General features: G+C 42.6%; 1 pseudogene; it reads right to left on the reverse strand.

Moving 5' to 3' along the window:
• The window catches only part of LOC132223056 (zinc finger protein 883-like), a 46,822-nt pseudogene extending 22,980 nt beyond the window's left edge, over positions 1–23,842 (reverse strand).
• Between the last annotated feature and the right edge of the window lie 379 nt (positions 23,843–24,221).

A 24,221-nucleotide genomic window follows, 5' to 3' on the forward strand; every position in this document is an offset into this window, starting at 1 on the left:
CATTATCTAGATATCACCAGAAATGAACTCCACCTTCATTCCCTCTTATGTTGATTTCAGTGGCCCTGCATAAATGAATGCACATGCCCTCTCCAAGTACACATCACTCTTTCTACCATAACTCTCTCAAACCTACACTCCCACAATCCCAGCACCCATAGTCATCTCCCTGACTTCCTAATCATTGCTCAGTAAGTGTTGTTTTCTTAATGCCTGCAAAATTCAAAAGGAATTAAGTTCTACACCCACTCTCACTGTCCACACTCAATGAGGCGCCTTCAGTCCATCAATGATAACCTCCCTCCCTGAATGTTTTTCTCCTTTAACCTCACCTATTGAGAAAAACATTAAATCTCAGATATCCAGAGCCCACCTCTCTGGTGCTGCACTTGATATCCCTTCACCAGTCACAGCCTTCACCAGTCAAGTCCCATCACCTATGGCCCTCTCTCCCAGGTCCAGTGTGTCTCACATATGACCACTCATTCCCGTTTGTATATCAGTCAGACTACTGACCCCACCGAGGCTCTCAACACTATCCTGGAGTGCGATTCACAAGTAAAAATGCAAGAGCTGCCATCTCTTCTCAGATCACCTGCCTCTGCTGCTCCAAATCTTCCATTACTCCCATCACCTGCAGACCAGACTCCAAAGGTATCACAAGCTCCTCTAGACCTCACGCCTGTCCCATTGTTACCAGTTCCTATTTAAAAAAATGGACACAAGTCCCAGCTTGTTTGGCTCAGTGGATAGAGAGCCAGCCCGTGAACTGAAGGGTCCCGGGTTTTTATTCCGGTCAGGGCACATGCCAGGGATTTGGGCTTGATCCCTAGTGGGGGGTTTGCAGCAGTCAGCCCACCAATGATTCTCTCTGACCATTTTTTTAAAATACATTTTATAATTTTTTTTACAAAGAGGGAGGGCGAGGGATAGAGTTAGAAACATCGCTGAGAGAGAAACATCAATCAGATGCCTCCAGCACACTCCCTACTGGGTATGTGCCCGCAGCCAAGGTACATGCTCTTGACCTGAATTGAACCTGGGACCTTTGAGTCCGCAGGCTGACACTCTCCACTGAGCCAAACTGGTTAGGGCTCTCTCTGATAATTGATGTTTCTATTTCTCTCTCCTTCTCCCTTCCTCTCTGGAATCAATAAAAACATATATTTTTTTAAAAAGGACACCAGTTGGTTCCTGAATGAGCTCAGCCTTCACTCTAATCCTTTGCACATATAGGAACCTATGACTGGAAGGTCTTCTCACATATGATTCCACTGACTGCCAAAACAGGGACCATTTCATATAAACTTAGACATGTACTTAGAATTCTAGGCTTGGTGTCTTATTAAGGTCCCCAGATATAGGGGCTAGAAGAGAGGCAAGACAATCCCAAGATACCACTATCTCAGAAGTTGTAAGACTGTGAGGCCCTGATATCAGTTCCACAAAACGGCACCCTTAAACCACTCTGCATGGGCAGCAATCTGTGTTCAGAGAAAGATCTGTTGAGACTCTGGCCAACAACCCCAGGACCCATGGGCTCAGACTGCTCAGTACTGTCTCCCAGTCAATAGGCCCATGTGTCCTGCAGATGACCACATTACTTCAAGACTCAGTCCTCAGTGCACACCAGTTAGCTTATCTCTTATACGACTTTTGCCTCCTGTCTTCAAATGCTATCATCTATCTTATAGTCTCTTCCTCTTCTGAGCTGCTTTGGGAAAACTTTAAAGAACTACCTCACACAATGTCCCTCTTTTGTTCAGGACCGTTCATGTCCCCAGTTTCCTGAGAATGAAAGTAAAACTCCTCATGCAAAACTTTGCCTCATCTTCTTTGTTCCTTTAGACACAAAACAAGTCCTGGGTTTCCCGAATTCTCCCGGTTCGGTAACACCATCACGTCCTCACATGGAGGTATTGCCGCCTATTACCCTCTTTCCCCCATCACACCTTTTGTCACACATGAGCTACTCACTGTTCCTGGCAGAGCAACCTGGACTGCAGGATCCCAGAGGTGTCCACACCCCAGGCTGAAGGGTTAAATTTAGTGAGGCTGCTTCGAACTCTGTAAGCAGGGAGAAATCCCGGAGTCACAAGAGCCCAAATTCTGGCGTGTTGGGGCTCAGAAAACCTCAGACACACCACTGCATAGGGAGATACTGCCTCTGATGCCTTGTCCTACTGGAGACCTGGCGCTGGGAAGCCTCAGTCTCTGTGAACAGACCAAAGAGGTCAACATGAGCACCAGGTAGATGCAGGAAGTCCCACCCTAACCCACGTACACCTGGATATTATGCCTCTCCTGGGCTTTCATTGGCTAAATCCAGCCATCATTATGGGCATAGGCCTTTAGGCAATATACGTTTATAGGCCTCCCAGATGTAAATAGGATCCCAATCACTCACTGAACATTGTGAATATTGGTGTTTGGAAGCCAGAATGTTGCTGGGAAATGACAACATTAGGATCATGTGGCTGGTGGTAGATTCTGGGGTTTATTCTCCAACTGATTTTTTGGTTAGGTTGATTTTTGTGAGGTAGGATGGGACAGGAAAGAGAGAAACATGCATCAGCTGCCTCATGTCAACCCCTCACCTTCCCACCAGGAATCCAGCCAGAACACCAGGCTTCTGCCTCATAAACAACTTAACCAGACACCTTCCCAGCACAGGAAGATGCTCAAACATCTGAGCTATTCCAGCTGTCAGATTTTTTATATTTCATATAAACATATCACATTATTAAGAGACAAATCAGGCTATGAGAGAATATATACAATCCAATTTCATTTGTTTATAAACAACATTTGAAATGCTACAAAGAACAAAAAGTTAACACTTCATAAATTGTTAGAATGTTTGTATTCAGTACACATTGTGGAACAATGGAGCTAATATCTACCGCATGTTTACTACATGTGCCAGGCCTGGAATTAAATGCTTTACATGCAGGATTATGTCATTTATTCCTCTCTGCAACCTGAGATTTTATGTACAGCAAATTGAGGCTCAGAGGCTTTATGTAAATTGCCTGTTAGTAGAGTTAAATAAAGGCAGGGCTGGAAGGCAAACCCAAGTGTTTCTAATAACAGAGCTCTGACTAATATTATTAGGCTCTGCTGTGTCCTGGAGAGCAGAATTGTTAATACACACCCATTAGGACCAGCTAGATCAGTGGTTCTCAACCTTCCTAATGCTGCGACCCTTAAATAGAGTTCTTCATGTTGTGGTGACCCCCAATCATAAAATTATTTTTGATGCTACCTCATGACTGTAGTTTTACTCCTTTTATGAATCGGAATGTAAATATCTGATATGCAGGATGTGTTTTCATTGTTACAAATTGAACATAATGAAAGCATAGTGATTCATCACAAAAACAATATGTGATTACATATGTGTTTTCGGATGGTCTTAGGCAACCCCTGTGAAAGGGTCGTGTCATTCGACCTCCAAAAGGGGTCTCGACCCACATGTTGAGAACCACTGGGCTAGATGTTATGGTGAATATCAAACAGGCCCAAAGCTTCAGTAGCTTATACTAAAGAAGGTCTCTTTCATGTTCATGCCACCAGGATAAAGGTGCAGGCACCATGTAGGTACCTGCTAGGTGTTAGTTGCAATGAACAGAGAGAATGCCAGTCCCTGGTTCCAAACTTTTGTATTAGGATATAAAGCAACTGGAGCCCTAGCCAGCAGGTGGACATCCCCTGAGGGGTCCCAGACTGTGACATGGCGCAGTCCGGCTGAGGGGCCACCACCCTCCCTTCTATAAACGCCCTCTCCCCCTCCAGTGCACATTGTCGTGCACTGTGCCTGTAGTAAACACATAATCCCTTTGACCTGTACAATTCACTGACATCTCCAAGAAATGCATTATATTTGTATTTGTGTGTGTGTGTGTGTATATATATATATATATATATATATATATATATATATCCATGCACATACATATTTTTTAAACCAGAAGGCACATATAAAATATTCACAGAATCATTATTTATTATAGTCCAAAATCAGAAACAACCCAAACAATAGTAGAATGAATAAACTGTAGTATATTCAAGCAATATTTATAGAAATGTTGCTATACACAACAATATAGATGATTCTCACAAATATCATGTTGAAAGAAGCCAGATAAAACAGTAATGCTGTATGATGTAATTTATATAAAGTTAAAATATTTATTAAGTTAAAAATTGATAGTGTTAAAAGTCAGGACAGTGAAAAAAAAAAAAAAGTGAAACTAAAAGACGGAATGGACATCACCCAGAACCACAGGAACCATGGCTGAGTGGAAGTCCTACAACTAGGGGGAAAGAGAAACGCCATCCCGCCTGCCCTGCCGCCATCTGGGCCTGCTATCTGCGATCCTAGGCGGGGGGGGGGGGCGGGGGGGGTTGGAGGGGGCGGGGGTCCCATGTGCGACCAGACCCAAGGCTGCCGGGTGGGGCAGCAGTGATCTGCGGGCCCACCCGGGCATCCCATGTGCGACCCAGGGAGGAGCCCCAACCCCCGGATCCGCCCTGCCCTGTGTGCGACTGGGAGCGGGGCCCCAACCCCCAGATCCGCCCTGCCGAGTGTGTGACCCAGGGCGGCGCCCCAACCCCCGGATCAGCCCTGCCCCGTGCGGGACCACGGGTAGCGCCACAACCCCCTGATCGGCCCTGCCCTGTGTGCGACCTGGGGAGGCAGGGCAGGCACCTAGGGATCGGCCTGCCATCTGCCACCTGGGGAGCGGGATTAAGCCAGCAGGTGGTTATCTCCCAAGGGGTCCCAGACTGTGAGAGGGCATAAGTGGGGCTGAGGGACACCCCTCTATCCTCCATCCCCCACCCCGCCAGTGCACAAATTTTTGTGCACCAGGCCTCTAGTCATAGGATAAAAGATAGAGAATCAGACTTAGTCTAGGTAAGTGGTAAATGGTACTAGAAATATTAAGAACCCCAAATAAATATGATAAAAATAGTCATACTGTCTTTGTAACTGTAGTTTTGTAATATAATCAGTAAAGTTTTTTAAAAAAAATTTAAAAAGAAAAAATCTGGTAAAACAAAGTTTCATACTTGAGTATTTTTAAATGGTAGCCTTACAAATATGTATAATATATACCACATTGGCAAAATCAAGCTCTTTTACCAATCAGCATTAAAAGCACTGTAATTGCTCAATATTTTAAAACACATTGCAATCAGAAAACATTTTTCTTTTACTTTACTTACTCAGTGTATTGTGGTCTGTGTGAATACCTTGTACAACAGATGTTCTGAGCAACAATTCCACATCAGAACCTATTTTTATTAGCTGTTATGAAAACCAAACACAGAATAAATCCTTCGGGTGTTTTTCAATGGTTCATATGAATGTACTGTTTTTGAAAAGTATAGGTTTACTACAAAGTTTTTATGTAATAATCTGCCTTTAAATTTTATAACCATTCTAAGTGTGCAGAAAGCTCAGACAGGCATATACTTTTAACTTTTATCCACCCGTTTATATTTTGATCCAAAACAGGTTTAGAGTATTTTTTTGTTGTACATATATATTTTACAATGTGTTTAAAACACATAGCTTTTTTGGGGTGGTGGTAGTGAATCTTTCTTTTATAGACTTGGATGTTCTGAACACTAGAAAGAGTGTTGGATTAGGAGTCAGAATACTTGGATTCCAATTCTGGTTCTGTCATTAAGTGTATGGCCTTGGTTTAATAACCTACTCTGATTTTCAGACCTCATTATTTGCAAAATGAAGAAATGGACTAGAATAGCAATTCTCAACACTGTGGACCCCTTGAGGCACCTTAACACCCTTTCAGAGGATCCATGATGTCAAATTCATTTTCATGATACTAGAGCCTAGACCAGTGGTTGGCAAACTGCGGCTCGCAAGCCACATGCAGCTCTTTGGCCCCTTGAGTGTGGCTCTTCCACAAAATACCGACTTCTGCGCATGGGCCAAGAAGTTTCTATCGCACTGTACGTGCGCAGCCCCATGTGGTATGTGGTGGAAGAGCCACACTCAAGGGGCCAAAGAGCCGCATGTGGCTCACGAGCCACAGTTTGCTGACCACTGGCCTAGACCCTTCTTCACTGTTTGAGTTGTGAGAAGTAGAGTTTTCTCTATGAAATACCATTTGTACTTGAATGAACCACTGATAGGCAGACAAACTATGATTATTCAGACTTGGGTATTTGCTAGATTTTTTTCTTGAAAATGAGTGAAGTGAGGAGGGAAGTTAACAGAGGTCAGATGATATGCTCTTATAGGTCATGGGATGAGGAGTCATGGAGGTTGTGAGCAGAGGAAGGATAGAATATGCCTTAAAAAAAAAAAAAAAAGGTTCACTCTGCCTTTAAAAGTATTGAGACCAGGCTGTAGGAATTTAGGGCAAAAGAAGAAAGACCCAGGAGGAGGCTGTTGTAACAACTCAGTGAGAAATGATGGTAACTTGAACCTGGAGATAATGATGAGGAGGGGGAGAAGTGGTTGAATTCTACGTATATTTTGAAGGTTAAGCCAATAGGATCTGCTGCCAGATTAAAGTGTGAGAGAAGGAAAGCAGTCAAGACAGCACAAAGGATATTGGTCTGAACATCAAGAGGAGGGAGCTGCCATTAATTGACATGAAAGCCTGTGGGTGACCAAAACCTCACACGCTGACAGACTTGAGAAGCTTCTTGGCAAGGCAGAGAAAGGGGGAAAAGGGCCTCCTCCTTGGAGGTGCAGAAGCTGAGTGGAGTCCTAGGTCTAAGGCTGGGAACAAGGATAAATGAGGAGCAAGGGACTAGAGGAGACCGAGAGGTGGTGTGTATGAATTCTAGAGCCAAAATATATATATATATTTTTTAAATATATAACTTCCATTGGACTAATAGGAATAGAGTTCTACATAGAAACTAACCTTTAAGGAAATTTATCACTTGGTGATGTATAGTTTCAAAGAATATTCACAATTTTTGGAAAAGGCTATTATATACTCCTTTACCTTTCCAACTACTTGTGTGAGACTGAATATTCTTCATATACTTCAACCTAAAAAACATGCTGAATGAGGAAGCAGATAGAATATAGCTGACTTCTATTAAGCCAGACATGAAAGAGATTTAAAAAATGTAAAGCATGCCATTCTTCTAACTAAATTATTTTGAAAATGTAGTATTTTTCATAAATAATGTATTTTTTTAACATGTAATGGGTCTATTGTTTTCAAATGATTCAATCAATATCTATTTTAAATTTTTCAGCTTTAAATTCTAATATAGTAAATACTGATAAGTATAACACACAAACAGCACTTTTTAGGGTACTCAATTTTTAAGAAGGTAAAGGGGTCTTGAGACCAAAAAGTTGGAAAACTGCTGGTATAGAGGATGCTTAAGTTTCCTTTTGGTGCCAAGTCTAACAAACCCTCTAATATATGACAATGTAATTATCCAAAAGCTACTAAATATTTAACATATGAAGAGTTGTAGAAAGTACCATATGTATTTATATATAACAAATATCTAATTTCTAGATTGCTTAATGTTAAATTAGTACTCTAAAAGTAAAATGAACTTGGGAGGTTTTAGTTCATTTTCTCAGTTTAGTTGATATGAACAATTTAAAATGTAAAAAATTTTAGAAGTTTAAATCATGATTTAAAAATTTAGAAATTGCCAAATTGTTATCAGTTTACTAAATAACAAATAGGACAAACCTCCATATATACCTTTTAACTTCAATTCATAACTTTACTCTAATGTCATCTTAACTTCTACATGAGTAAAAATTTCATAGTCCCTGTTTGCCCTATCATATGCTTAAGGGAAATATTTCCCTTTTTTGTTTATATTACAGGAATAGAAATTCTTAAGCTATTTCATTTTGTCTCGTTGGCTTATCATAGATATTTACTATTTCAAAAATACATTTTTTCAAAATATAAATGATGTTCATAAAAAAAAATTAACATTCGGAAATTTTATTTAAACACAGAAGAATTTCTCTAATTTATACTTTCCTTTTTATCAAACCAATTCTTGGAATCATAACTACCCCTGCAAATAGTTTTTCATTTTTCTTTTTCTTCCTATGGGTCCTTTCCCTATATTTATCCAAGGTTAGAAACAGGAATATTTAGGAAGCTCAAAACTGAGATAATGTATATACGCAGCATGATTTTATACAGGAAATAAATCATTGTGAATGTTTTCAATGAATATGCATTCGGAGTACCAGGGAGCTCACGGCCTAATTTCAGTAGACTGTCTTAAACAATTGACTAAAATGCAAATATTAAAGGCAAACCAAGAGTGTTCATGAACTGTGGCTGGTTAACTTCCATTGCCAAGACAGGAATTTAAAAAAAAAAAAAATCTGTCTAGTTGAGCTAAATGAGTAGGAGTTTCCTCTATAGTTCTGAGGTACCACAGCACTCATTCTTTTCAGTTTCAGTCAGTTGCCTTAACTGAAGATAGCACTTCTGTGGGTGTCTGAGTTGATTCAGCTGCTCTTGTTTTGAACAGGGCTACCATTCTTGTTCTTTTTACCAGGCAACTTGTTTTTTTATGGCTGTAGGCAGATGACCCAGAGGAGGTGAGCCATACCAAACAAGTGAAGGTTATCTACAGTTGCTTTAACTATCGGATTTTTATTTCACATAACCCCTCTATTTTCATCATTTCCTCTAGTTCAGCGGTTCTCAACCTGTGGGTCGCGACCCCTTTGGCGTTGAACGACCCTTTCACAGGGGTCACCTAAGACCATCCTGCATATCAGATATTTACATGATGATTCATAACAGTAGCAACATTACAGTTATGAAGTAGCAACAAAAATAATGTTATGGTTGGGTCACAACATGAGGAACTGTATTGAAAGGGCCAGAAGGTTGAGAACCACTGCTCTAGTTGCTAATACAATTTACAAGTATTTTATTGTAAAATTGAAAAATTCAATTACTGTACCTCTTCTATTTTCTTAGAAGAAGCTTCATTTTCATTATTTTTGAATTCTTCATTTATTTTTATTCTGGCTGCTACAGAAAGAAAAATACGTAAAGTTATTTGCTTTTCTAATTTGTAATTCCTTCCCCAATAATTTACATGTTATTCATTATGAATGACTACTTCTCTAGTAGAGGAAATATATTTGCTCCATGTAAAACAAAGTATAAAAATCAGAAATTTATTAAAGCAGTCTCTTGAAGAACTTATGACAGGCGGGCAAGTTTGTAATTAAATCTAATATAAACCTTCAGCACTCTAATACTTTTGTTTCCTGCTTTTCTTTTTTTTTTTTTTTTAATCTTTATTGTTCAGATTATTACATTTGTTCCTCTTTTTCCCCCCCCATAACTCCCCTCCTCTCAGTTCCCGCCCCACCCTCTGCCCTCACTCCCCACCCACTGTCCTCATCAATAGGTGCACGATTTTTGTCCAGTCTCTTCCCGAATCTACCACACCCCTTTCCCCCCCAAGAATAGTCAGTCCATTCCCTTTCTATGTCCCTGATTCTATTATAATCAACAGTTCATTCTGTTCATCAGATTATTTATTCACTTGATTCTTAGATTCACTTGTTGATAGATGCATATTTGTTGTTCATAATTTGTATCTTTACCTTTTTCTTCCTCTTCCTCTTCTTAAAGGATACCTTTCAGCATTTCATATAATACTGGTTTGGTGGTGATGAACTCCTTTAGCTTTTCCTTATCTGTGAAGCTCTTTATCTGACCTTCAATTCTGAATGATAGCTTTGCTGGATAAAGTAATCTTGGTTGTAGGTTCTTGGTATTCATCACTTTGAATATTTCTTGCCATTCCCTTCTGGCCTGCAAAGTTTCTGTTGAGAAATCAGCTGACAGTCGTATGGGTATTCCCTTGTAGGTAACTGGGTTTCTTTCTCTTGCTGCTTTTAAGATTCTCTCTTTGTCTTTTGCTCTTGGCATTTTAATTATGATGTGTCTTGGTGTGGTCCTCTTTGGATTCCTTTTGTTTGGGGTTCTCCGCGCTTCTTGGACCTGTAAGTCCATTTCTTTCACCAGGTGGGGGAAGTTTTCTGTCATTATTTCTTCAAATAGGTTTTCAATATCTTGGTCTCTCTCATCTTCTGGCACCCCTATAATTCTGATGTTGGTACGCTTGAAGCTGTCCCAGAGGCTCCTTACACTATTCTCGCATTTTTGGATTCTTTTTTCATTTTGCTTTTCTGGTTGGATGTTTTTTGCTTCCTCGCATTTCAAATCATTGACTTGATTCTTGCGCTCCTCTGGTCTGCTGTCGGGCGTCTGTATAATATTCGTTATTTCAGTCCGTGCATGCTTAATTTCTAGTTGGTTCCCCAATATAACATCGAGGGTCTCATTAGATTTCTTGAGGATCTCACAACATTTATCGGCGGTCTCACCAGTCTTTTTGAGGGCCTTACTAAGTTTATCGGCAGCTTCTAGACAGTTCTTAAGAGACCTTAAAAGTGTGGTTCTGAACTCAATATCCTCCATTGACAGTTTTGTCCTGTTTCTTTGTCTCCGCATTTTTTATGCTTTCTTGGTACACCCCCTAGTGGTCTTTGTGTGCAGTCTTGTTGCCTTTAAGCCTTGATTGATGTCGGCAATACCGGGGGTGAGTTGACCTCCAGGCTAACTGGCTATGAGAGTCCGCTGGGTCTGCAGTGGGAGGGCTTCTGTGCTGGATCTCTAAGGCGGTGCTAATCTAGCCTTTGCCTGAGGCTATCCGGCAAATGGTTCTGCGCAGGGCTTGGGCGGGGCGGGTCCCCAGGGATCTACAGGGAGGGCCGGAGCAAGCAGTTATGGCTGCTCTCAGTTCCTTCCCCAGGGGCTCTGCCTCTCAGAGTCCCAGCAATGGTTGCAAACCTCGGAGAGAAAGCTGCCTTCGAGTTCCGACCGAAGCCAGACAGTCCCGCTTCTCCCGTTTGAGTCTTGCTCCCCAGAGACTCGCCCGGATCTGGAGCTCAGAGTCTGAAACTCCCTCCCGATTGAAAACAACAACCGCACCCTCCGCCACCAGCCCGCTCCTCGCGCACACTCCGCACCTGAGTATTTCACTTCAGCACTGCGCCTCCTCTGAGTCTGGGTACGATATTCTCTTTCCTCCTAGTTGTAGAATTTCCACTCAGCCAGCCTTCCTGTGGTTTTGGATGATGTCCATTCTGTCCTTTAGTTATATCTCTGAAGTGGTTGTTCGAGGCAGCGATCTCCTGCGTTAACCTACGCCGCCATCTTGGTTTCTCTCTGTTTCCTGCTTTTCACTTCCAATTTCATTGGTGTACTTCAAGATATTAGATTCAATAAATCCAATGTAATTCTTTGTTTCTATAAATCTAAGAATTTAACTTAAAATGTTTTTTTTTTAACACTTAGAATATTTTATTGACTTTAGGTAAGCAGGGAACAATTACCTGCATTTATACTTTTTAAGATTTTTCACCTCATTGAAAATCAAGACAATGTTACATTACAGACATGGAACTTCCATGTGTTTCCTGCTCTCGGTTGAGAAAATGTCCAGCTCTTTCCTACAATGTGTTTCAGGTTTACAGCTCATCAACAAAAGGTGTATGCCCCAAATTTCCACTTGCTGCCATTGACTTCTGGCCAGAAACAAACTTCTTTGCAGCATTTATGACATCAGCGTCCGCTACTGAGTCGATCTGCTGAAGGACTGTGGGTGGTGGCATGTAGGAGCCAGCGACGAGAGCCTGAGACCCGATCTCATCCAGGAAACCTTCCGAAGACTCCACTGACATTAGGTACCCAGCTTTCAGCTTGCTCTTGGCAGCCTGGACATCTGTGCTGGAAAGGTTTCCTTGAGCAATTGCTTTGACTTGGTTGTAGAAAAAAAATCAGAAATTTATTAAAGAAGTCTCTTGGAGAACTTATGACAGGCGGGCAAGTTTGTAATGAAATCTAATATAAACCTTCAGCACTCTAATGCTTTTGTTTCCTGCTTTTCACTTCCAATTTCATTGGTGTACTTCAAGATATTAGATTCAATAAATCCAATGTAATTCTTTGTTTCTATAAATCTAAGAATTTAACTTAAAATGTTTTTAAGATGGCAAAACTCAATACTTACAAGCACATTAACCCAGACATACATACACAAATTAAAATAAATATATAGCAGCTCTGAGCACCGTGGCTGACATGTAAAGTAAATGATAAATAAAACTTTTGTTCACGTACACCACTGAGACGTCAGCATCATTACAGCAGCATCATTGAGTTGAACCTAACAAACTGCCTTACTGTATTGCTGTAAGCATTTAATGGAATGATCCATATAAAGTGCGTAGTAAACATACAATGTTACCTGTTCTTATAATTACTTCACTTAAAAACATTTAAAGCAACAAAAATATGCTATTTTGATGGGAGAATAGTCATAAAACCTTCCTTTTATGCTTCAGAATTTCAATATGCAAGGTGGTTCAGAGTTTGGGCATTGGAACCAGACTGCTTAGGCTGAATCCTAGCTCTACCTCTTGCTAAGTAAATGTGGGGCAAATTCTTTCACATTTTTTAGTTTCTTTTCTTAACAGAAATCATACAGTAAAACCTCGATATAATGGACTAATTCAGGTGAGGCAGGGTGTCTGTTAAAGCTGACAGTCCATTTTATAATAAAACTAGAGGTCTGGTGCACGAAATTGGTGCACAGGTAGGGACCCTAGATCTGGCTGGTGATCAGAGACGATTGCGGCCTTCGGGCTGCCGGCCGGGGCCTTCCTTTGTTCTGTGCTGCCTCCTGCTGGTCAGTGCACAACATAGTGAGTGATCGAACTCCCGAGGGGACACTATGCATATATATATATATATATATTATATATATGTAGTAGACAGGTTTTCCAAATGTCTATGTTAAAAAATTGACAAATGTAGGTGTATTTGCGTAATTAAAATTATGTATGAAAGTTTAATTTCACAGAAAACTTTTCTACATGTATGACTGTAATTTTAAATTTATACTAAATAGGTCTAGTAAATGTGTGCATTCACCAGTCACTGTGAATAAACAAATGCACACGTCTGGGGCAGGCATGACTTAGCTCATGTCGGAAGATGGGTGGCATGCGTTAAAACTGCTGCAGAAAGTCACGCCATGCAACAACAGAACCAATTACCCCGTGGGATGTTACAAAGGAAAAACAAACAAAAACTTAACTTCTAATGCGTTGGTATCTGTGATCAATTGCTAATCATTTGATGAACATTGTTCACGAGCAATCACTCTTGGATTTAAATATGCAGACTATGGTTGTAGATATGTAACATTTATTTATGTTGGTGAAATTACTAGTATTTTTCAAACATATGGCTTATTCACTAAAATTTGTTAAAAATAAATTTTTCAATAACAAATAAATAAAACAATAAATTGATCAATTTAATTATAAACAAATCTTGGTTTAAAGCATTTTAAAATTAATAGGGTGTTAAATTAATTTCACATGAGATACAGGCTAGAAATTTTTTTAAAAATATATTTTACTGATTTTTTACAGAGAGGAAGGGAGAGAGATAGAGAGTCAGAAACATCGATGAGAGAGAAACATCAATCAGCTGCCCCCTGCACATCTCCTACTGGGGATGTGCCCGCAACCCAGATACATGCCCTTGACCGGAACCGAACCTGGGACCCTTCAGTCCGCAGGCCAACGCTCCATTCACTGAGCCAAACCGGTTTTGGCCAGGCTAGAAATTTTTCCATTAAATCCTAATTCTGTTAAATCAATCTCCACAAAATCAAGGGTTTACTGTAAATAGCAACTATATCACAGGGTTGTTATAATAATTGAATGAGGAATTTGTGTAAAGTACAATATAAGGCATATATTTTAATATTCAAGAAATTCATTTTGGTGAATTACAAAAACTAGAATTTCCTGGGACAGTGGAGACACTTAACCTAGGTAAAGAGGTTTACAAATGTATGAGGATTGGAAGTGAACATGACCAACACAGAACCAGGTAAGATAGAAATCACTTAAAACAGTGAAATGCTAAATGTGGAATTGCTTGGAATAGATTCTCTTTCTTAGGTGCTGTCACTTCTAGAATGACACAAGGCATTAACAATATGGTAGTATCTAGTCCTAGAGTGTGTGAAATTGTGATAATAAAATAGGGAAAGGACTTTAATTTTCTTTAAGTGTATACTCCTCAAAAAAGTGTAATTGTAAACTAATCTGTATAACACATAACAACATCAGGGAGGAGGTAGTGAAGGCCATTCCTTAAGATGAGGCTTGACTACACAGGGTCTTTTGGATATATGAGCAGCCATCTGAAGAATAGACTTGTTCCAAAGGAAAATAAGTAAGCTTACCTTCTAAGGCTCTGGGATCATTTTTAAAAACTGGTTGTCTGGTCCTGTGCAATCTTTTAAAGAGCTGTAAAGCCTATCAAGAAAATAAGAAGTCAGACAGCAAAAGAAAAAAAAATCACATTTTACATAATTACAAGTATGTAATTACATAATTACATAAGTAGTAATTCTGTTCTGTTCGTTTCATTGACTATTTTTCAAAGTAGCTGATGAAAACCAGGGTTTCTGGAAATACCTGTACATTGATTATTTATCTTTAAATTAAAAACCTTTATTTACAAAAATAATACCCAGGTTTTGAAACAAAACAATATAAAGATAGTTAAAAAGTTAGTAATTCCCCTGCAAAACCAGTCTGCCAAGGTAAACAACTTTACCTGTCTGGTATGTTTTATCATTTTTCTTAAGATATGGAGGCCTTCTTCTGTTCTTAAAGTGAGGCACACACTAGTATACACAAATTCGTGACCTTATTAAATCTTAAGAGAGCTCAGAAGGAAGATGTTTTGGGTAATTCAGGCAAGTTCAATTGTGATTTCTCAAAAAATAAGTAGAATGCTGACACCTCATTTTTACAAGATTATGTTAAAACATGGAGAGAAAAGAGCCTGGCACTTTGGTAGGAGTCAGATTGTGAGGAGGATTTAGCGATAGACGGAGGCCACCTCGCACTTCTTTAAAAAACACACAAACTAGTCCCGAAAGGCGGAGCGGAGCCTGGCAGAGCCCAGCTGAGCCCTAACCCCAACAGCTGTAGCCAGTCCTGACTGGGGAGCCCAGCCCTAAAGAGCCCAGCCAGGAACAGCCAAACCCTGTCTGGAGGGCGGAACCTCGCCCCAAAGACCCAGCCCCTAAGCAATACCTGTTCTTCCCACAGGCCCAAGGAACCCAGCCTGTGTCAGTGATTTCCACAGGCACCTCTCCTTGAGAGTCAGCAGCCCTTTCAACCTCTGGCTCCTAGGCCAGGATGCTCCCTGATGGGTCCTTTCCTGTAAGGCACTCTGGTGGAGAACGGGGCTTCCCCAAGGCCCGGATCAATATGATTGTCATGGCCCTAGCCCGGACTAGCCCAGCTAAGGCCTAAGGGCTGACACTAGTTCCGAAGTGCGGAGCCTAGAATGTAAGACCCAACCTAGTCCCGCATAGCCAGTCAGGACTGAAGGGCGGAGCCTAGCCAAAAGCCACCTCATACTTCTCAAGTCCAAAAGAATACTCAATGTTATTCCCCCAATACTGCTTTTTCTCCCGTCTTCTCAATTTCAGTAATGGAAGACACAGTCTTTCTCAAGCCAGAAATTTTAAAATCATCTCTAAATATACCTTACACTTCATGTGGGAACTTTAGGATGTCTAATTTTTGTATATCCACCATAGCCCCAAACTATTTAAGTTCAGATGCTCCCCATCCGTTTCTTTCTTTTTTAAAAATATATTTCATTGAACTTTTACAGAGAGGAAGGGAGAGGGATAGAGAGTTAGAAACATGAATGAGAGAGAAACATAGATCAGCTGCCTCCTGCACGCCCCTACTGGGGATGTGCCCGCAACCCAGGTACATGCCCTTGACCAGAATAGAACCTGGGACCTTCCAGTCCGCAGGCTGACGCTCTATCCACTGAGCCAAATCGGTTAGGGCCCCATCCGTTTCTTAGACTACTTAAAAAGGTTTGTTACTCTGTCACCATTCCTCCTTTTCTCCAGTCCATTCACCAGACAATATCTAACATTTACTGAGTATATCATGTGTGCTAGGTACTGTTTTAAATATTTTATATATTTTTGAACTCCTCTAACTTCAAAGGCATACAGCAAAACAGAAACAGGAAACAAGGAGCTGAAAACAGAGACAACTACACTTAACTCCCAAGTTATTGCAAACATGCAATAAAAACAAAAAGAAAAATTTAAAAAGGAGCCTTTAGGCCCTGGCCGGGCGGCTCAGTTGGTTGAAGCATCGTCCTGCACACCAGAAAGCTTCAGGTTCTATTTCCCGTTGGAGCAGATGCTTGGTTTTGGATTTGATCCCCGGTCAGGGAGAGTGTGGGAGGCAGCCCGATTGACGTCTATCTTTCACGTTGACGTTTCTCTCTTTCTCTCCTCCCTCTCTAAAAAGTCAGTAAACATATCCTCAGATGAGGATTTTTTAAAAAGGAATGTTCAGTAACTCCCAAAAGCTTATGGATGTCAAATTAGTAAAAGCAGAGATTAAGTTGACAAATAAAAATTGAGGAGAGAAAAGATAATTAAGGGAGTGATCTAGATGGCTCCAACAAGAGAGAACAGAGAAAACAGAAATTAAAAGGGAGAATAAATTAAGGAAATTTCACCAAGTGAGGTGCTTGAGTTACTAGATTGAAAGGGCTCCACCAAGTGCCCAACACAAAACCCATACTATGTAAGGTCAGCACAATGCTGATAAAAAGAAAAATCGGAGAGAAAAAAACAGTTCACATACACTGGCATGTGATCAGAATGGCACCTGACTTCTCAGGTCAGTGTGAGAAGACAATAGTATATTATATTCAAGTTTTGAAAAAAAAAATCCAGGAATCTCCTTACTTCAAGATCCTTAACTTAATTACACAAGCAAAACCCCATTACCATATAAAGTAACATACTCATAGGCTCCTGAGATTAGGACATGGCCATCTATATGATAGTAGCTTGGGTTAAGGTGGTGGAGTAGAGGTGAGAAATGATTACACGCATGAAATGTGCTGAAAGTACAGACAGAAGAGTTAAGGCTGATTTCAAGGCTTTTGGCTTGAGCAATTCCATGAATGGCATTACAATAGATATGGAATTCTGCAGGAGGGGCTTTTTGTTGGATTGTTTATTGTGACACAAACAATTGAAAGCAAAAATAAATTTGAAGTGCCTAATAGACACCCAAATGGAGGTGGTGAGTGGGCAGTAATATATACCATAGACCAAATTGGAATTAGGGGAAGAAGAGGTTAGATGATAAATACTGGAGAGTCAGTAAGTCTCAGCCCTCAGACTTAATGAAAGGTGACCATATCATTTATTATCTCAACCAGTACATATTTTTCTTTTTACTTTTTGACAATTCCAGACTTACAGGAAATTGCAATAGAATTTGCATATACCTTTCACTCATGTTCCCCAAATGTTAATATTTTACCACAATTGCTTTAGTTTTTTAATCTATATATGGATGTGGGTTTTTAAAAAATCTCTTTCATGCAAACATGAAACCCCTATACTCCTAAATATTTTAGTGGGTTGTTTCCTATAAAAAAGGCCACTCTCTTACATCAGTGGTTCTCAAAGTATGGTTTCAGGCCCAGCAGCAACTGCATCACTGGGAAACATTTTAGAAACTTAAGTTATAGAGCCCCAGCATATATCAACTGATTTTGATAATTTTGCTGTGGATAGGTGAAGAAATTAGCATGATTTTCAAAACTATTATATAATTTACAGGCATTATTTAGATTTTACCAATTGCCCTATTAATTTTGACAGCAAAAATAACAAATGGGGAACTGTTGATATGAAAGGGGGCCGCTATCAGTCATTCTGCCAAGACAGAGTGGTAAAATACAATAATTGAGGGTCGTCCGGGAGGTGTGGTTAATTCTTCTTAATAAGGACACTTGGAGACTGCTAGCTAGAGAAGAGGGCCAAGAACAGACTGCACGAGAGGGTGGAACAGGAGGGTCCCTGTGAAGGAGAAACAGCACCCAGAGAGGGTGGGGAGAGGTAATGGCCAACAGTGGCCAATGACGCCAAGAGGTCCAGTATGATAACTGCAATTACCTATAGGATTTTGTAAGCAGCGGTCCTCAATGGTTTCAACAAGAGGGAAATGAGCTCCAAAAAGATGAGAAATATATATATATCTTAAAAAGGAGCAAAAATGCGGAGGAGGATGTGGGGTTAGGGCAGGTTTAGGTACTTTAAGGTGGGGCATTTGACATCAAGTGGGTGACTGCTGGGAAAGAGTCTTTGTACATCAGGGTGGGGAGGCTTACCTTACCGCCGATGCCTGGGTCTTACCCCAGAGTCTGGTTGAGTTGACCTGGGTTGCAGCCAGGTTTTGTTAAAAACTCTCCAAGTGATTTTAACGCGCAGTTCAGGTTGAGAATCACTGTTGGAGGGAGAAAAATAAAAATGATGCAAGGAGGGCTTACGTCCTGGAGCCAAGACCTCCCGTAGCTGAGAAATGAAAGGGCCAGGGCGCCTCACCCCGCAAACCCTGCCTGGATTAGCGGATCTTCCCAGGCACAGCCTCCAGTGTTCCCCGCAAGGGTCCTTAAAGCCAGCGAGAGCCGGCTTACACTAGCAACTCCACTCTGAGAGACAGGAAAAGAATAAAGAAGCCCTGACCGGTTTGGCTCAGTGGATAGAGCCTCGGCCTTTGGACTCAAGGGTTCCAGGTTCGATTCCGGCCAAGGGCATGCACCTTGGTTGCGGGCACATCCCCAGGAGGGGGTGTGCAGGAGGCAACTGATGGATGTTTCTCTCTCATCGATGTTTCTCTCTATCCCTCTCCCTCTCCCTTCCTCTCTGTAAGACGTCAATAAAAACATATTAAAAAATAAATAAATAAATTTAAAAAAATAATAAAGAAAACGGTCTCCCCGGCTCCTGAAGCCCGGGATGGAGGACCTCCCCCAGGCTGGGTCTTGGGCCGGCTCCCAGCTCCTCCCTCCGCCCGCGCTGCGCCCCTGGTAGCCTGGCGGAATCGAGGCCACGAAGGCAGATGAGATCGCCAAGGCTCAGGCCGCTCTGCCTGGTGGCGACACGATCTTCGGGAAGATCATTCGCAAGGAAATCCCCGCCAAAATCATTTTTGAGGACGACCAGGTAGGCACCCGGCGCCGCCTCTCTCATGGGCACGTCGGTTTCCCCGGGGGGGGGTGGGGGGAAGAGAAGGGTCGGCGTCGCCGCGGGAAAGAGAAGGAACCGGACCGGCCGCTCAACCAACTCATCCCAACTATGAGCAGTCACATCGCAAAGCAAGAGGATAAGGATTTTCTACCAGCAGGGTGGACAAGGCCTGCAGACCCAAGGCCCAAGTTGTCAGTCAAAACTGCAACTTCAAAAGAGCAGCGATAGGAACTTTTGAGCAATGCGGATACAAACTCACTCAAGCATCTGACCTGGCTTATCCAACAGTTATTCTGAGTTTCTTTCCCACATTCAGCCATCCAAGAGCACCACCCAGGAAGGAATGTTTCCCAACTTCCGTGAGACACAATCAAGGAGAAAAGGGCTCAGCCTAGGGCAACTGACTCCTTCCCATCACTGGAGTGAACTGCAGGGAGAACTGCCTCTAGACCAGCGGTTCTCAACCTGTGGGTCGCGACCCCTTTGGGGGTCGAATGACCCTTTCACAGGGGTCGCCTAAGACCATCGGAAAACACATCTATAATTACATATTGTTTACAGTAGCAAAATTACAGTGATGAAGTAGCAACGAAAATGATTTTATGGTTGGGGGTCACCACAACATGAGGAACTGTATTAAAGGGTCGCGGCATTAGGAAGGTTGAGAACCACTGCTTTAGCTGGTGGAACGCCTTGCCCTGAGATCCTCAACCCTCGTGGACTCTTATCTCACTTTCTCTAAGAGCCACACAGGTGTAATAAAATCTTCAATGGGAATTAAAAGAAAAGAGATGTCTCCACCACAAGAGCAGGAAATGGAGGAAAGCCAGACCCCCTCCCCGCCGCCCCCCACTCTGCTTCACTTCCAATGAATTCAGGAGATGGAGAGCAGGTGAGCCCTGGGGGAGAGAGAGCTCCAAGCATGAGAAAACCCGCTGTCAAGAAAACACACACTCAGTCAACCCTCGCCTCTCAAAACAACCCTGCAGGTCAGGTCTGTCCCCTTTACCTCTGTATGAGTCAGAGTTCTCCAGGGGAACAGAGCCAGTTGAGAAACTATAGATAAATAGATACACATATGTAAGAGGACATTTATTATAGGAATTGACTCACCGTGGTATGGAGGCCGAGAAGTCCCATGATCTGCCGTCTGCAAGCTTAGAGAACCAGGAAAGCGGTTGTATAATTCAGCCCAATGTGAAGGCCTGAGAACCAGGGCTGCTAGTGTAAGTCCCAGAGTCTGAAGGCTGGAGAACCAGGAGCTCCGATGTCTGATACTCAGAGAAAGACAAGAGAAAGTGGACATCCCAGCTCCAGAAGAGAAACAGAATTTTCCCCTCCACCTTCTGTTCTATTCGGGCCCTCAAAATGCATTGGGTGATACCTGTCCACATTGGTGAGGGTAGATCCTCTGTACTCAGTCTAATACACAATTTAAATGCTAATCTCTTCTGGCAACAGCCTCCAGAATTCACCCAGAAATAATGTTTTACCAGCTATCTGGGCCTCCCTCAGCTCAGCCAAGTGAACACAAACATTAACTATCACAGCTCTCTAGGGAGAAATACCCCTAGGGGTGTAATCCCCAGCTTTGAAGTTTCTAAGTTACTGCTATGGTCAGCTAGTCGCCACTTATTTGTCTCATCCTCTCACAAGCATAGGATTCAGAGCTAACCTAATTTTAATCCTGAGGAAACCTGGACCACAGGCTCCTGGCAAAAGCTTAACAACCGGCTGGGGGTTGTTAGTGTGGAGCCCTTGCTTGTAGCATTCACTAATTTTCGTGGTATAAATACTCCCACTGATTTCCAGCTTCCAACTGAATGTAGATTTTTGAGGGGTGATGTGCAACACTAGAGAAGTACAAGAGACTTAAAAAAATCTCAAGAATACAGTTCATTGCAAATCGTAGTAAAATAATTAGGAAATGATGATTTTTGAGTATTGTTTAAAAAACATTTTTATCTAGAAATAATTATAAACTCACAAGAAATTGCAAAATAGCACAGGAAGTTTCTGTACCCATCACCCAGTGACCCCAATGGTAATACCCTACCTATATATCATATATTGCCAAAACAGGAAATTGAGATTCTATTGCTTCTGCTTCTAAAAAAAATTTTTTTAAACTTTTAATTGTGGTCAAGTACACATGACATACAATTTATTACCTTAACTATTTTTAAAAGGTTGCAGTTCAGTATTATTAACTATATTCACACTTTTGTGTAACCAAGCCCCAGAATTTTTTCCTTGCAAAACTGAAACTATACCTTGAACTGCCCATTCCTCCTACCACCAACCCATGACAACCACCAAATCTATTTTCTGAGGTTGACTAGGTACCTCATATAAGTGGAATCATACAGTATCTGTGTTTTTGTGTCTGACATATTTCACTTAGGATAATTTTCTCTAGGTTTATTTGTATTGTAGCAGGTGAACAGTCCTACCCACGTCTTGGCCGAGTGAGCTGTGGTTAGCCGTCCTCCCCTCAGGTTCTGGCATGTGAGCGGCGGTGAACTGACCTCCCCTCGCTTTTGGTCTAGTGTGCTGTGGTGTACTGTCCGGTCATGGTCTCACTCAGTTCATTGTCTTCTCTTTAGTCTGTGGCCAATTTAACCCTCTTTTCCTCTTGGTCTTGGTGTGTGAAGCGTGGCCACCGACACTCCATGTTTGAATGTTAAATCGGTACCACGCGCGTAATTTTTACGCGTGGTTTTTTATTTTCTCCTGTGCAGCAGCAGCATCTTTTTAAAAATCCTAAAAGCCTCCTCACCATCCCTTTTCTGCGCTGGCTATGGTCAGGTGAAGAGGCTCGGGTCTCCTCACAAGATGGCCTAGCTTCGCCTTTGTTGGTGGTTCTCTCTGTGCCTCCACTGCAGCTTCTGGGGCTGCTACTGTTCTGGGTGACAGGCAACACGTTACTGTCACCTTGGAGTTCTGGCTTCAGTTTCTGTTTCCTTAATTCCCCCCTGGTGTCTGGCTGGGAAGTACTCTTCAATTGTTCGCTGGCATGCTGGCTGGTGTTCTGCATGTGTTCTCTGCCAGCCTGGCTGATGTTCTGCAGGTGCACACTGCCAGCCTGGCTGATGTTCTGCAGGTGCGCACTGCCAGCCTGGCTGATGTTCTGCAGGTGCGCACTGCCAGGCTGGCTGATGTTCTGCAGGTGCGCACTGCCAGGCTGGCTGATGTTCTGCAGGTGCGCACTGCCAGGCTGGCTGATGTTCTGCGAGTGCGCACTGCCAGCCTGGCTGATGTTCTGCAGGTGCGCACTGCCAGCCTGGCTGATGTTCTGCAGGTGCGCACTGCCAGCCTGGCTGATGTTCTGCAGGTGCGCACTGCCAGCCTGGCTGATGTTCTGCAGGTGCGCACTGCCAGCCTGGCTGATGTTCTGCAGGTGCGCACTGCCAGGCTGGCTGATGTTCTGCAAGTGCGCACTGCATGACCGGATGACCCTCTTCACCTCCACTCTAATTGGAGGGGTGGCAATACCCCAGTCCAGGCCCCCCGGTGGTGTGGTGGTGGGCACACTGAACTCTGGGCTCGTTGGTGTATTCCGAGGGTCGCTGCCTTCCGTCTCTGATCTCCAAGTCCCCTCGGATGTACAAACTGTTATGTTGGAGTCACAGGAGGACCTGGGGCTTACTTTTACTGTTTGGATGCCGGTGTTAAGTTGCATGTTTAATATCCTGTACGTGCCCATCACACTATTAAACTTCTTCTCCGTGAGGGATGACTCTATCTCTTCCTGCTCATACCCAAGTGTCCGCATGATTTCAGTGATCTGGGGGTCGATGTCAGTGCAGGCTGGTTCAATGTATGGGGTCATTTGGTCAGCCTCCCCGATATTCACCCAGGCATCTTGCAGAAGAAATCCCACGTTGGGTCTTCGGCCGGGGTCGATGTCGATCATTGTCTTTAAGAGTGTGTGGCACGGTACAGATAGAAAAGCCGGAAGAGAAAAGTGCCCACTCAAGATGTGCTCCTCCAGTTCTTCTAAGGTTTTTCCCCCAAACGGACGTACTCCGGTCAGCATCTTGTATAGCACGACCCCCATGCTCCAGACGTCCACCTTCGGGCCCTCGTATGGTTCAAGCCCGAACAGTTCTGGGGCCTTGTAGTTGGGAGTGCCACAGAAGATGCTGAGTTTTTCCTCCTTGCAGAACACAGCACTCAGTCCGAAGTCAGCCAGTTTGATATTCAACCCCATGTCCAGCAGGATGTTTTCGGGTTTTATGTCATGGTGGACGATATGTTTTTGGTGACAGTAGTGGACAGCCGACAGCAGCTGCCGGAATGGGGCTTGTGCTTCCGTCTCCAAGATAGGACCCCACTTCTTTAGATAATTGTATAAGGTACCTCCCCGGGCATATTCCATAAACATGTATACCTGGTGGTTGGTGTTGACCACCTCAAATAGTTTTATGATGTTCGGGTGGTTTAGTTCTTTCAGACAATCAATTTCTTCGGCCACGTCTGCGGGATCTTCACAGTTGACTATTTTCACCGCCACCTTCATGCTGGTTATGAGGTGCCGGGCCAGTCTCACCTGGCCAAAGGAGCCCCTCCCGATTTTACTGAGGAGGGCATAATTGCCAAACTGGCAGTCCACTTTGGCCGAGATGTGTTCAAAAAAATCACACATGGTGATTTAAAAATTTCCACTGAAGGGGATCAGTGGTAGGAGGGGAGCAGGAGGAGGAGGGGGAAGAGGAGAATGAGGAGAAGGAAGAGGTCAAAAGCAACAACCAATCAATCCGCCAATCCACTACTAACAACAAATCCAAACAACCACGTCTACCCACAGCTTCCTGGGCTCAGCCAGCACCTTATATAGGGTTGGTTGGCAATCGGATCACAATGGCGCCTTATGAGGTCAGAGCAAGAAATGGACCAATCAGGGCTGGGGATGGACCACAGTGGTTTTCTCTCTTTGTGGTCCCATGACCCTTAAACTTTGGTAAAAAAGTAAAAGCACCACGAAAGAGTTGTGTTGTTTTTTTTGTGAATGTGGGATATTAAAG

The sequence above is a fragment of the Myotis daubentonii genome, chromosome 21, assembly GCF_963259705.1.
Source record: "Myotis daubentonii chromosome 21, mMyoDau2.1, whole genome shotgun sequence".
In the NCBI taxonomy this organism is placed as follows: Eukaryota; Metazoa; Chordata; class Mammalia; order Chiroptera; family Vespertilionidae; genus Myotis; species Myotis daubentonii.